General features: G+C 38.3%; 1 protein-coding gene across 7 annotated transcripts in view; it reads left to right on the top strand.

Annotated features, from left to right (window-relative positions):
* Positions 1-12,079, top strand: part of LOC128526536 (testis-expressed protein 2-like) — a 41,185-nt gene that overhangs the window by 7,908 nt on the left and 21,198 nt on the right. The window contains exon 2 of one of the 7 annotated variants that reach the window (XM_053498485.1): positions 902-1,001. The exons of 5 other annotated variants lie outside the window; for them this stretch is intronic. The gene's annotated coding sequence lies outside the window, so the exon portion shown is untranslated. Of the gene's footprint in view, positions 1-901; positions 1,002-1,082; positions 1,103-12,079 lie in introns of those variants that run through there. One more of the 7 variants, XM_053498488.1, reaches the window with a different exon arrangement.

The raw sequence follows: 12,079 nt of genomic DNA, 5'->3' as shown, positions 1-12,079 counted from the left end.
ATAAGAGCGTCTGCTAAATGTAAATCTAAGCCTTACTCAATCTGCTTGGAAGGATTACCAAAACATTTTGGTTGTGTGGATTTCTACATATTCAGTAACAAGAGCATTAGTGACTTATATTGGCGTTTATAATGGACATTAGTTACTTTGCAATGTAAAAGCAAGGTAGCTTATGTTTCATGTCTGCATGGCATCAGATTACCGACGAGTATTGCTAATAACCTAGGATTTTCACATACCTAGCATTGTCTGTAGACATTTGTTTTTTATTTCCTTGTCATAATTTGTTCCGTTGTTGGTTTCTGCTTTATGCTGCCTGCAGTGGACTTTTGTTTAATGTTTTATGTTCAATGTTGTGTTTGTTTTATCAGAGTACTTACTGTATGTACCCAGCACAGTTGTCATTCTGATGGCTTCCATCATTTAATTGTGAAATTTCATCTGATAAATAGCGGAACAACATACACTAGCATGTCTTATAGTGTCGAATGTGTGTCAGAAGTTGGCATCAGTGCTCTACTTATTTATTCCTATTTAAAACACTTGAAAAAAGTGAGAAATGTAGCTTGAAGGGTAAACAGCAGGAATAATTCTAAAAGGACGTCTGTGAGGAAACATGCGTTTTTACCAGTGGATTTTATATCATTTCAACACAACGGGTTATCTGTATACTTAGCCAGCCAGCCAAACCCAGCCTTGATGTTCCAGACCAGCAGCATTTTTGCACTGGACTGAATCCAACATGGCAGCTCTTTTGTACTAGAAAAAAACAAACAGTTAAAGGTTACTTATCAGTGCCTTGTCAGTGTCTACAAAAAAATTACCAAGATAGTTGTAGAATAAAAATAGAGAGAACAAGAAGATGAGGAGTGTTAAACTACAGACATTGTCCCTGTGGCAGGAGCAAGTGAAGTGTCCTGTTACTGCGGGTGCCAGTCTATGAATATGACACGTGAGATGTGATGGTGTAAACTATACTGCCTAACCCGTGTAACCTGTAAGTAAGTGAAACTCTTTTCTTTTCTCCTGTTCCTATTATTATGCTTTTCAAGCAAGTGAAAGATGTTCAATGTTTTCTTCCAACACTTGATGGATACTCAAGGTAGGTGTAGGTTTGTATAGTTAATGATGTTCTTTGCTTTGTAGTTTTTACTCCTAATTGCACTCAAGACTTTGTTTGGCTTCTAGACAACTTGTTCTGAACTTTCTATTATATACTGTATATATATATCACATAATTTAATGTTTCTTAGATGATTTTTTGCAAATAAACATTCTTTTTAACCCCATGGTGAATTTATAATCTTCACATACCTAATTTTCTTGTTAGTACTAAAACATTCATGGAGGTTTTCATGAGAATAGAAACTAATAGAAAATATATTATTGGCAAGGATTCACTTAATCACCATAATTACAAGGATAAGTTTCCACTATGTGTGACAGTTTTATTTAAGGTGTGATCTTAATTGATAGTAAGTTAATAGGAAATAGAACTAATAGTTTTTAAACTCCCCTTACCAATGGTGCCAAGAATTCATTCTGGAACTGACCGACTATCAGTTTGTAGAATAATATTAGGCCATTTCTACAATAACAGAAAATCCAATACAAATATCGACGTGTATGTGACCTGCTGTGAGCGACTATCAGGACTTCTGTGATTATGAGTAAGCAAAAGTGAAGGCATGCTCTTTGCTCTGCTTGGATGGAAAGCAAGACATTGCTGACTTTTTTTTTTTTTTTTTTTTTTTAAAGGTTTTGTTGTCTCTGGGACAGTTGCAGAAAGAAATGTCAAGACAACAAATACAAGCAAGGTTGTTTTCCATCACTAACATTATTTTTCGGCCCTGTTTCTTATTAAAGTTCTGGGCTGAAATGGCAAATAGCAAAAACATTTCTGTGTTTGAGACATTAGCAGTCACTAAAATTACTGGTTTTGCAGTGCTGACTGACTGTTCACCAAGTGACATTCTGTTAATTCAAATATTGCTTAATCTGGGTTCTCTTGAGCAGTCGTCACTTCTCGGTTAAAAAAGGTTGATGGAAGCCCAGTGATCTGCAATAGCAGTTGTCTGCTCATCTATACTTGCTTATAAAATTGTTCCCATACTACTACACCGAGTGAACATAAGTCAGAGTCAGCACTAAATACACAATGGGGGCAACGTTGATGACTTTAATCAAGGATTAAAGTGAAACTAACTTTCTGGTCACAAAGAAAGACACAAACGATAGCCAAACAAACGCCACCATGTGAGTGAACTACAGTAACATTCAGGTCAGCTTGTATTCTATCCTCTCTAAATTTAATGCTGTCTGCAATTTAAAAGTAGGGTTAATGTGAAGATAGATCTCAGGAGCTAACCGAGTTTAGCAGCGTTTCTCTCTCTAGTCTGTATTACTAAGCAAGTGCATCTCTTGGACTTTTACTGTCTTGTTTGCCTGCATCTAACTTCAGAGCTGTGTCCTGTTACAAGAGAAAGCAACTATTTATTACATTTGATAACTACAAATGGCTAACGCTATAAAAGTTGGAAAAACGTTCCTGTAAAAGGTTAATGTGCCAGAAGTAAAAATGCTCTCATATGCGTGCACATGTTAAATATTTGGAGGTCTGCTTACCTCTCGCCGTTGGCTTTTTCGCACTTTTATTTATTTTTTGCTGGCCTGAAAAATGTATCTGTTATAAAAAGCAAATAATAAAAGATTATGGTTTAGTGACTGCCACTGTGAAAATGATATGCCTAAATCACATGACGCTGGTCCTGTTCAAGCATTAATAAACATTTATTGTGTCGCTACCATAAAAAATTTTTTACTTTAAAACTGTCTGTTAATTGGGTGCCGTGATTCAGAGCATGAGGTGAAACCCGAGCCTTAAATCAGAGCAGCTCATTTTCCCCACAAAGGTATCTATCTCTCTATCTACCTCGGGCTACCTCTCATGTAGGAGCCCTAAAGTTTTTTTCATTCCTCTCGAGTGCTGTGCTTTGTCATCAGTTTGTTGGTTAATGAGCAGAAACTTGACTCAAGGCTGTATTTCCACATGGCTTTTCCACAGGAGCCCACCTGCTCCTTCACCAGGCAACGCAGTCTAATGGGACACACACAATGCACAGGTTGAGCAAAGCAACCGGTCTTGTCATGATAAGAAGATCTTATACTATGTTAATGCTTTGAGTGAAGTTAATGCATGCTAATTAATGCTAGCCTGAGGAGTTCCTTGTAAGCACTGGTTAAACCAGAGACAAATTTGCGTCGGTGTCAGAACAAGTCTAATGGGGAAACATTTACCTACAATACAACCTACACATTTACAAAGTATGAGCTTTGCTTTTTTGTCACACACTTTTTTTTCATATTCTCTGTACATACTGTACCTGAATGCAACACATTCTGCAATGATCTTTTTAAAATATTTTGTTACTCTTTTCAGTTCTTTCTGGAAGCGTTTGAAAGCTTCGGCACATGCGGTTGGCCGACCACCGTGCATGAAACACTGATTTAAGCTGTTGATCTACAGTCGTGGCCAAATGTTTTGAGAATGACACAAATATTAGTTTTTAGATCTTTGTTTCAGTTGTTTCTGTGATGTACTAAAATATAATTACAAGCACTTCATACATTTCAAAGGCTTTTATCGACAATTACATGACATTTATGCAAAGAGTCAGGATTTGCAGGCCATCTCCCAAAAGTCTTCGCCTCACTGTGCGTGCAGATCCGCTCAAACCTGCCTGCTACCTTCTTAACAATAATTGAACCTCTTTTTTTTAAGATCTTGATGATCCTATAAATTGTTGATTTAGGTGCAATTTTAGTAGCCACAATATCCTTGCCTGTGAAGCCATTTATATGCAACGCAATGATGGCTGCACGCGTTTCTTTGCAGGTCACCATGGTTAACAATGGAAGAACAATGATTTCAAGCATCACCCTCCTTTTAACATGTCAAGTCTGCCATTCTAACCCAATCAGCCTGACATGATGATCTCCAGCCTTGTGCTCGTCAACATTACTGAAATGATCTCAGCAGGTCCTTTAACGACAGCAGTGAAATGACGTGGAAAGGTTTTTTTGACATTAAGTTAGTTTTCATGGCAAAGAAGGACTATGCAATTCATCTGATCACTCTTCATAACATTCTAGAGTATATGCAAATTGCTATTATAAAAACTTAAGCAGCGACTTTTCCAATTTCCAATATTTATGTAATTCTCAAAACTTTTGGCCACGACTGTACAGTGTGATTCACTTTGAATATCATTACCATGAAAATTGCTCATGCTTCATGCTGCTCGCAATCAGCTAGTTCCAAGATCTTCCCTGAGATCAGACACCTGTGCGATAGATTTTAGTTTAACAGAGTGTAAGATTTTTAATAATGCCAGGCAATGTGGAGTTCATTGCAATTTATATTGTTGTTATTATTATTATGGGTGCAATCACCTAGCTTTCCCAGAGCCTTAAGTGGCTACGTTTACATGACTAGCCTGAAGTGACTTAACAATTTATGCGATTGTATCGAATTATAATTAGTTTTTTCCCCAGTTTGACACAGATCAGATTTTTTTTCAGGGCTGTCTGAATGGACAAATCTGATGTTCTTTAGATTGGATCTGGGTCACTTTCGTATGTGGTCCTAGATCGAATATTTTATCCAATACACAGTCTGTGTTGGGTGATTGCTGATATCAGTCAGCACTGGAAGAACTGGGATTTCATAGTCGTGCTAGCTTCTTTCTTCTTCTGGACCTCAATTAAAAATACAGCTGACTAACTGCTATCCATCCTTCAGAGCAAAATCCCAGAGAAAATCGCATCCATTGTTTAAAATGAACTAACAGTCCTGTGAACCTGAAGACGTTTTGATATTTTAGAGGACAAACGCGTCCATATTAGGGTCAGATGAAAATCAATTGTAATTATGAAATATTTCTGTGAAGTTAAACTTCTTAACTTAGTTTATTTTTCCCTTATGAAAACTGCAGTGTTCGACGGCAATTTATTTAAAAGGTCAAGACTGTTTAATATTGTTTCCACTATGCGCCTTGCCATGCTTGGTTTGTATGTGTGCATCCCAGCGGGATAAATTGTAATTTGATGGTGGGCGGGGTCTATTTCTATTAAAGTCGCTCAGGGTTTGTGATTCGAGCAGCGCTGCTCAAGTCGGTCCCCATTGCGTGAATAAACCAGATCATCTCTGCGCTATCCAGATTGTCGCGCCGCGCTGTCCAATGGGCCGCACAGATATTTGGTCCTACCACGCTGGCTCAATTGGGTGCCGCGATTTCATCCCACTTTTGATGTGTTTGGCTTCCTATACTCTCACCCTATTCGTGAGGCTGTTTTTCTGATCTCCTTAGTGGACCTCATATCAGTTTGAAAACCAGGAACTTACAGAAGCCAGCAACATGCACAGGATCACTTAAACTGCACAGCTAAGAATGGTGTGAAAAATATTTGTTTTTGGTGAGGAAATGTGGACACCGCCTGTTTTAGCTCGCCTGCCTCTAGGTTTAACGTCTTGTTCTTTCTGAGATGCTTTTCTGCTCATCACAGTTGTAACTAGCGGTTATTTTAGGTTAAATACACTCCCTCTTGTCTTCCTTCCTTTGCTGTTTCTCATGAGTGAGGCATTTCAGCCTCTAGAATTTCTGCTTACTGAATTTTTTTTTTCGGGTTTTGCAACATTCGGGGAAAACTGTGTAGTGTTGCTGTGTGAAAATCCCCTGCATGGTTTTATGCACTGTGCTTTGCCTGCCTCATGATTAGCTGATTGGATAATTGCATTAATAAGCAGGTCCATAGTTGTTCCTATTGGAGTGTCTGATTTTCCAACATTCAGCAGCAGCCACATTGGAAGATTAAAATCTAAAATCTAATTTTTATATGTTCCAAACGCCATTTCCCCCCACCCCCCCAGTTTGGTTTAAATCCATTTTAGTTAAACAGTATGAACATTTATTCAATAATTCCCCCCTTCTCTCTCTCTCTCTCTCTCTCTCTCTCTCTCTCTCTCTCTCTTCGTCTCCAATCCTCTTTTCCTGATCCACATAACTGGAATGATTATAACCCACGGGTTTTATGCTCGCTCCTGGTTGCTGGCAAGGCAGCGACATGCTTTATTACCAATTTGCACTGTATTACATGATGTCCTTTACAAAAGCGCCTGTGTGGGCACCATGGGAGCCTAGAGACACACTTCTATAGCTCAGAGCAGCTCGACCATTACAAAGTAAGTTTAGGTTCGCGTTGGGTTAGGGCTGGACGATATGGCAAAAATTTATATTACGATATATTTCTTAATTTTGGTCGATACGATATAATTTCGATCTCGATATGGACAATATTAAAAAGCCTCAGGAAAAAACTGCCGGGGAAACACACAATTTGTAATGTTGCTCACGGCAGCGTAACAGCCCGTTAATTCATGTACTGATGAGAAGGACAAACTGCTCAATGCCCATTCTTTTATTTGCTGCATTGTCAACCTTTCGGGTGGATCCCGCACTTAAATCCAACTAAAAACTACTGAAAAGAAAACGAAACTCAGGCTCTATATCCCAGCTTACATCTAGCACTCGCGTTCACACACACACACACACCGGACCTCATTACCCACAATGCATCTCCCACACTGGACTACACTTCCGTAAACAGCTGTCGTAAATTAACCTCTCTCTCCCGCAACAACACGCTCTTTGTCGGCGGCGTCCGTGCGATCGATACACTCATCCATATGATTAGGAAATAGATGCAATATCATGGTTTCCATCATTTTTTTATATATATATTTGCGTACTGACTCGGCCGGCCCACCGGGAAAACTCCCGGTACTCCAGATGGCCAGTCCGCCACTGTATATATATTCAAATGTATATCGAAATATCGGAAATGTGTTTAAAAATCATATCACTGTTATTGAAAAGAATTCTATCGCGATATATATTGATATTGAATTATTGTCCAGCCCTACATTGGGTATCTGTGGTGTCTCCTTTAAACTAGATATAATGGACTGTGTGTCTCAGATTAAAAATGTAAAACAAGTTATGTAACTGTGACTTTTTAAAATATAGACAAACTGACATTAGTATTACTATGATTTGAATGTTGTGTATTTGTGCTTGTGGAAAAATGTTGAAAAAGTAAGATAGTGATAATGGTTGCCTTGTGACACAATTATCAATCATTGATAACAGGTTTACAAATCAGGCTAGGCCAGGGGTCAGGACAAACACACCACGTATCCAGGCTATCAGGTTTTCAATTACAGTCATCTGATGGACAGGCAGATTCAGTGTGCTGTTGATATAATGATAACAAGTGTCTTTAAATGCAAAAATTAGAAAGCAACTCTACTCCTTATTGACTTTCACATGATGATAAATAGATTAACTTTAATGTTTTGTTAAAGTAAAACACTTCACTTTCGGTATTTATATTTCTTGGTAAATTGATGGATGATTATTATTTTTTTTTTCCCCCTTTGAAACCGACTGCATGCCGAACTACAAAAAAAAACAATTAAATGTTTTTTTTTTTTAAACACTTTTTGAATACTTTTAACCTACATATGTCCTGCTTGCTCTTAAAAGAAACCCTGACCAATCCCGTCCAACCGTGCAAACACTGTTGACAAAACAAATTATTATTTTTGTATGCCTGTGGCGTTTTCCTGACCTATTGGTACGATGACATAGTGGTTAGCCCTGTATCCTCACACCTCCAGGGTCGAGAGTTTTGACTCCCGCTTTGTGTTCGTGTGCATGGAGTATGCATGTTCTCCCCATGCTTGGTGGGTTTTCTCTGGGTAAACCGGTTTCCTCCCACAGTCCAAAGAGCTGCAGATTAGGCTAACTGCCCATTTTGTGTGTGTGCCCTGCGATGGACCAACACCTTGTCCAGGGTGTACCCCAGTCTCCTGGCATAGGCTTCAGTGCCCAATGACCCTGTACAAGATAATTAGTATAGACGATTAATTAATGTAGTGAACCTGACCAAGAGAAAGCTTGTGTTACTGGCCTTTCTTTATTCAGTGTGTTTAATATCATGCTGCCTACCCTTATAACTCGAATATAAAAGCCAGCTTTGCTGCTCCAATGCATCCTCTAATGCGGTCTGGCTTTCCTTTTTTTTTTTGCTTTCTATATTGGGCACATTAATAAGCTTGAGCAAATGCTTTGCCAGTCTTTTTTCAGTATCAGGAATATGAAACGATGTGGAAAAGGTGACTTAACCACACAAAAGCTCTTGTATAACTTATATAAGTTACCGTTAGCTCACACAGTGAGACACGCTCTTTTCATGCTCAAATTACGTCCTAACACGTGACTAATTAACTTTTCGGAGCTGTTCCAGTTTCTAAAAACTTTTTTTATTGAGGGATGTGAGCATAGTGCATTCGTCATAAGAGACAGCATCTGTACAGGATAAATTCCAGCCCCAGAGATGCATATCTTATCAACTTATTTGTGTTAATCAGTATTAACGCACTTTTGTGTTTAAGCTGATTTACATTGAAACGTTGTAGTCTGGTTATTTAGGTTCAGGTAACACTTTGACTTTGCTAATGACTTGGCTAATGACTGATTTGTTAGCCCATGAATTCACTATATTAAATATGATTACGTATTTATAGTATTGGCGAAGACTATGTTTAATTCTTAAAACATGTTTGCTCTAAGGTCTGACTCAGTCCTACGCAGCTTTATAGAAATCTGGGTCATGGGTAAGATACTGAAGTAAGACAGTGGAAATAACAGCTTTTAAAGCTTTCCTGAGGTCACTTAAGAGATCTAGATGCAGTTTGCGTGGGGAATGTGATGAAGATCTATTTTGTGGCGGTCTGATGTATAAAGCATTTTTGAGTGTGCGTGTGTGATATCTTTCCAAACGTAATTTACAAAAAGGTAAATCTTTGCACTGGTGTTACAGGAGTAGTGATTCCCACACCCTGGGTTTGATAATCGCCTGGAGAAAGATAAACGTGCAAAGTATGCGGTGGCACCAAGGAGTGTTCCTGAAAGCCACTACGTTGGAGTAAACTACTTTTAATACTCTTTTGCTCAGTAGCCTAAAAACATCAGCCCAAGCGAATGGTACTGTATTACATCGGCTCAGCCAAGTCAAGTCTTCAATACCGAGTGGGAACACCAATATTTGCTGACCTGCTCGTACAATTTACAGCCCGTTCCTGTAGATGACTTTTCCCGACAAATCCCTGACGATTTGTGTTGTTTTGTAAAGAACTTATAGTAGACCTGATGTGTTGCATGTTGCTTGTCTTTTCTTATTTATTTTTTTTATCGTTGCTCTGAACCTATGCACAAGTCATGATGTAGGTAGGGACGGGGGATTCATCTCTCACCACACTCGCTCCAAAATCGATTTTTACAGTAAATAATTGATCACATTTATGAAAGAGAGGCACCAGAGACTGGAATTGGATGTTTTTAGCTTGATCGGCCATGATCGATCAGCCTTTTTATGGTTATTAAAAGTTAATGCATGATAAAAAGCCTCAGATCTGGCTTTTTCTTTCTATGTGCAAAAAAATAAGTTTATAAATAATTTTGGTGGATGACAGGAATATGTCATTTTTGTTTTAAATTATTTTGTATTTAAATGCTGCCCTTGGTTTTTAAATGAGAAAACTAATATGTTGTAAGGAATTTAAGTACAGCACTTGAATTCCTTTTTTGGAATTCTATATCCCATGTGACATAAACTTTTTTATTCAGACCTTCTTTCAGACCTTCTTGCTGTAACGCACGCCAAACATAGAACTGTGTATAAAACATGTCCATATTGATGCGTTGATTTTAACTGCCCTCACACAGGCTGTCAAGAAAAACCATTAAATAGTTCCTAATTTTAAACACAATTTTATAAGAACCATGGCATTTATATATATTTTTTTCTTTTTTTATTATTATTATTATTAATTTGCATGTCCAGGACCTGGCGAGCGTGATATCAGGACCCAGAGGAATTATGCTTTAAATAAAATACTTAAAATAAGTATTTTGCATACTCCACCTTAAATAAACATGCGATTGTTTTAGGTCAAGGTTCTCAATCTGAAAGGCTTCTACCGAACTCATGAGGAACTTGAAATGTATGGTTAAGATTACACAACTTCCTAACCTTTTAGTTTCACACACATTTTCTGAAGCAGTCACTGATAAGCCTTTCGCTACTAATCGTTACCTGGGCAGATCAGTACTGTAGGTTCGAAGTGTGTTCTTAGTCAGCAAATACACAGTCGATTCACAACAGTTAGTCTTTTTGTTTCAAGAAATATGGTGTTTTTATTGATGTATTCAAGAGCATGTATAGCTTTAACATGTAGATGTGTTACAGGGTCCATTGGTGTGTTAATTTATTTTCTTTTTTTTTACATGTGTAACATTTCATTCAGCATTTTTGATTCATATGATGAGAGCAGCAAAAATGTATAGCCTAGAGTGCACAATTTAATATATTATTTTATTTTATTTATTTGTCCTTAGTTGTGCTCTGATATTTTAAGAAAAAGGGCATTGACCAGGCAAGAGGTTCGGGCTTGTCGTACCTAATTTGCAAGTGTAATAGGAAATAGCATAGTGGTTAGAACTGCGGCCTCACACTTCCAGGCTTAAGGGTTTGAGTCCTGCCTTGGGTCTGAGTTTGCATGTTCTCCTAGTGCTTGGTGAGAGTAAGTGAGTAAATGAGTAAGTAATTGCCAGTCTCGGCTCTGATGTCCGGACTCAATTCAGGAAACTCGAGTTAGTTTTTACTCCAACCTTAGCAAATCATGTTGGTCACGCATTGTGCACAGGGACATTTATTGTCCTGGAACAGGTTTGAGACACTTTGTTTCAGTAGTCAGGTGTGCGCATATTTTAGGCCATGAAGTAAAGATGTTGTTGCGCTGGTGGCGTGCTCTGTTGCAAACATTTTTGGTATTGGGGTTCAATTTATTTATTATTTTGCAGGCCCTGAGTGTGACTGAGTGGTTTGCCTACAGTCTTATGATGTTCTCTGCCTGGAACTCAATGTGAAAATGTGACGTATGTTGAACGCCAGGCAACTGTGCCGTTGGTCAGCTGCAACGGTATCTCGGGTCATTAGTTCACATTGGATTAAACTTTGTTTGCAAGCTTATATCTTCTCTTATCTTATCAGTCTGATATCGCGGGGCTCGCATGCATGTGCAGGTGATGATTTTCTCTTATAATGAGGTGAGCTCAGAAGGATTAACACTGCACAGTAAAGTCAACCTGCCATTTAAGGGACTGTGATTGCCTGACCAGGTGATTTAATTTTCTGTAACGTTGCTGCTTAGACAGTAGTGCAGTACTGCTTAATAATGTTATAACAGAAAAAATGTTGTTTAAATTGTTTAAACATTGCATGGGTAATTCTGTTTATTTATGTGTTTGATGCATTGCTGCGCACAGGCAACCGATGCAGTGTACATGGGGCATATAGCACAAGGCTAATTTGTACCCCCCGTCCCAAGTTACGCTTGTACACCAAGACAAAACAAACATCATAGAAAAGAATATACATATCAAAAAACAAAACAAAATAAAAGATTTTTGTTATATAGTCTCCTTTAAAGGTATTGGAACAGCAAGGTCAATTCATTTGAAATCATAATATATTACCCAGTGTCTCCATCTTGATATTTGGATGTGGAACTTTTAGAGCATTTAACTTTTAAATTACCATTCAATACATTTATGGCGCGTTTGTTTTTTGTGTGCGCTTGGCGACAGACCGAATTCAGGCCGGCTCAGACTGTAACAGCGCCTGAAAATGAGGCTGTGCTTTGGCAGCTTGCGGAGGTTTATGGCTGAAGAATGGGTGTCATTGTACTCGTGACCCTCAGCTCTATCATGTGATGATAATGCTAAAGTGAGTTTGCTTTTGTTACACTGGGTAAACGATGATAAGGAGCATGTTATCCTGGCCCTCAGACACATTGGGACGAGTCATGAAGTCTGAAGCCCATCAAAATGATTTTGGTGCCTAGAAACAGTACTGTCTCAGTGCGCTATAACAGGTGTGTATAACATGTTTTTAG

This window comes from Clarias gariepinus, chromosome 6 (genome assembly GCF_024256425.1).
Source record: "Clarias gariepinus isolate MV-2021 ecotype Netherlands chromosome 6, CGAR_prim_01v2, whole genome shotgun sequence".
NCBI lineage: Eukaryota > Metazoa > Chordata > Actinopteri > Siluriformes > Clariidae > Clarias > Clarias gariepinus.
Note: the sequence above shows the minus strand (reverse complement) of the source record. Positions and strands in the feature narration are given on the sequence as shown.